The sequence below is a fragment of the Sapajus apella genome, unplaced genomic scaffold, assembly GCF_009761245.1.
Source record: "Sapajus apella isolate SASKATOON/1434 unplaced genomic scaffold, GSC_monkey_1.0 scaffold1801, whole genome shotgun sequence".
Classification (NCBI taxonomy): domain Eukaryota; kingdom Metazoa; phylum Chordata; class Mammalia; order Primates; family Cebidae; genus Sapajus; species Sapajus apella.
The window spans coordinates 1-3,379 of record NW_022438727.1 but is presented as its reverse complement, the minus strand read 5'-3'; the positions used below and the strand labels follow the sequence as shown (position 1 = coordinate 3,379).

The 3,379-nt window shown below is 38.2% G+C and overlaps 1 pseudogene; it reads left to right on the top strand.

Annotated features, from left to right (window-relative positions):
- Positions 1–1,469: 1,469 nt before the first annotated feature.
- LOC116546989 lies at positions 1,470–3,374 on the top strand (annotated as a pseudogene).
- Positions 3,375–3,379: the final 5 nt, after the last annotated feature.

Here is a 3,379-nt window from a genome sequence, read left to right as displayed (position 1 = left end):
CATCCTACCAACGATCATACTAATCCTAACAGCATATCTATCAAAAAGCCATATAATATGAATCAATATAATAATCTGCAGCCTATCAATTAGCGCCCTAGCCCTTACAACCCTATACATGCCCAACAACCCATGCAATCTATCACTAACTTTCTTCTCAGACCCATTAACATCACCACTTTTAGCTTTAACAGCCTGACTACTGCCACTAATATTCTTAGCAACACAACAACATATTTATAACAACTCCTTCCCCCGAAAAAAACTATATATCTCAATACTAATTATTCTACAAATTTCCTTAATTATAACATTTGCAGCCACAGAACTAATTTTATTCTATATTTTATTCGAAACCACTCTAATCCCAACTCTAATTATTATTACCCGCTGAGGTTACCAGCCAGAGCGCCTCAACGCCGGCTCGTACTTTCTATTCTATACATTAACTGGATCACTCCCATTACTTATTACACTCCTCTATCACTCTAACAACTTAGGAACCTTAAATATCCTAACAATAACAACTAATACTAAAGAACTACTAACATCCTGAACTAATAATATTATATGACTAGGGTGCATGATAGCCTTTATAGTAAAAATACCTCTATACGGACTACACCTATGACTTCCCAAAGCCCATGTAGAAGCCCCAATTGCCGGCTCAATAGTACTTGCAGCAATCTTGCTAAAACTAGGTAGCTACGGCATGATACGAATTATCCCCACTCTTAATCCCCTAACAGAAAAAAATAAGCTACCCCTTCCTCGTCCTATCTCTATGAGGCATGATCATAACAAGCTCTATCTGCTTACGACAAGCCGACTTAAAATCATTAATTGCCTACTCTTCCGTCAGCCATATAGCACTCGTTACCCTAGCTATTCTTATCCAAACCCCCTGAAGCATTACCGGCGCAATACTATTAATAGTTGCACATGCATTTACCTCATCCCTACTATTCTGTCTAGCAAACTCAAACTACGAACGCATTCACAGCCGAACCATAATATTCACCCGAGGCCTCCAAGCACTATTTCCACTCCTAGCCCTCTGATGACTTCTAGCAAACCTCGCCAATCTTGCTTTACCTCCAACTATTAATCTACTAGGAGAGCTATTTACAATTTTAGCCACCTTCTCCTGATCCAACTTTACCATTATACTTACAGGATTCAATATACTTATCACAGCACTATATTCACTACATATATTTACCTCAACACAACGAGGACCATTAACACACAGCACCGGTAATATAAAACCTCTGTTTACACGAGAAAATACACTAATACTAATACACACAGCACCAATTCTTCTTCTCACCCTAAACCCCAAAGTAATAATAAGCCTAACACCATGTAGTTATAGTTTAACCAAAACATTAGATTGTGAATCTAATAATAGAAGACTATAACTTCTTAACTACCGAGAAAGTATGCAAGAACTGCTAACTCTCTGCCTCCAGGCTTAACATCCTGGCCTTCTCAGCTTTTAAAGGATAGTAGTTATCCATTGGTCTTAGGAACCAAAAACGTTGGTGCAACTCCAAATAAAAGCAAAATGCACTTTTCTATTACTCTAATAACACTAATTCCCCTACTAATACCTATTTTAATCACCCTAGTTAAATCCAACAAAAACCCCCTATACCCTTACCACGTAAAACTAGCCATTATTTATGCCCTTATCACTAGCACTTTATCTATAACAATGTTTATTTTCACAGACCAAGAATCAATAATTTCAAACTGGCATTGAGTAACAATCCAAACTATCAAGCTATCACTAAACTTTAAACTAGACTTCTTTTCCATAATATTTACACCCGTAGCACTATACGTTACCTGATCAATCGTAGAGTTCTCAATATGATATATAAGCTCAGACCCAAACATTAATCAATTTCTCAAGTACTTACTTATATTCCTTATTACAATATTAATCTTAATCACTGCCAATAATTTACTCCAACTATTTATTGGGTGAGAAGGAATAGGCATTATATCCTTTCTACTAATTAGCTGGTGATACGGCCGAACAGAAGCCAACACAGCAGCCCTACAAGCAATCTTATATAATCGCATTGGAGACATTGGCTTCATCCTTGCAATAGCATGATTTTTCCTATACTCCAATTCATGAGATTTCCAACAAATATTTATCCTTAATTCTACTACAAACCTTTTCCCCTTAATAAGCCTTCTCCTAGCAGCAACAGGAAAATCAGCCCAATTTGGCCTCCACCCATGACTTCCTTCCGCTATAGAAGGACCCACCCCGGTTTCAGCACTACTTCACTCCAGCACAATAGTCGTCGCAGGTGTTTTCTTAATCATCCGCTTTCACCCCCCTAATTGAAAACAACTTGCTTATACAAACACTTACCCTATCACTAGGAGCCATTACCACCCTATTCACGGCAATCTGCGCCCTAACACAAAATGACATAAAAAAAATTGTGGCCTTCTCAACCTCAAGCCAACTAGGCCTTATGACGGTAACGGTTGGCATCAATCAACCACACTTAGCCTTTCTCCATATCTGTACCCACGCCTTTTTCAAAGCTATACTATTTTTATCCGCAGGGTCCATTATCCACAACCTCAATAACGAACAAGATATCCGAAAAATAGGAGGTCTATTTAAAACCATACCTTTTACTGCCTCCTCCCTTATTATTGGTAACCTTGCACTTATAGGAACACCATTTCTTACAGGCTTCTACTCAAAAGATCTAATTATCGAAGCCATCAACACATCATACACCAACGCCTGAGCCCTCACAACCACTCTCGTAGCCACCTCCCTTACAGCGATATACAGTATCCGCATTATATTCTTTACCTTAACAGGACACCCTCGCTTTATAACTTCTACTTTAATTAACGAAAACAACAACCCCCTAATAAACCCAATTTATCGCTTAGCAGTAGGTAGTGTCCTCGCTGGATTTCTTATCTCCAACTGCATTCCTCCTACTACATACCCCCAAATAACCATACCCCTACATCTTAAACTTACTGCCCTAAGTGTAACTACCCTAGGACTCCTTATAGCAATAGAACTTAATCTTTTAACTAACAACATAAAACTAAGCACCCCAGTAAAAACTTATTACTTCTCTAACATACTAGGCTTCTACTCAATCACCACTCACCGCCTCAATCCCCATTTAAACCTAACCACAAGCCAAAACTTCATCTTCACCTTACTAGACCTATTCTGACTAGAAAAATCTATACCAAAAACAACAATACAAATACAAACCTCAATGGCTACAATCACATCAACCCAAAAAGGCCTAATCAAACTCTATTTCTTAACCTTCTTTATTCCACCCATTCTAGCACTTCTTCTTACAATTTAACCCCC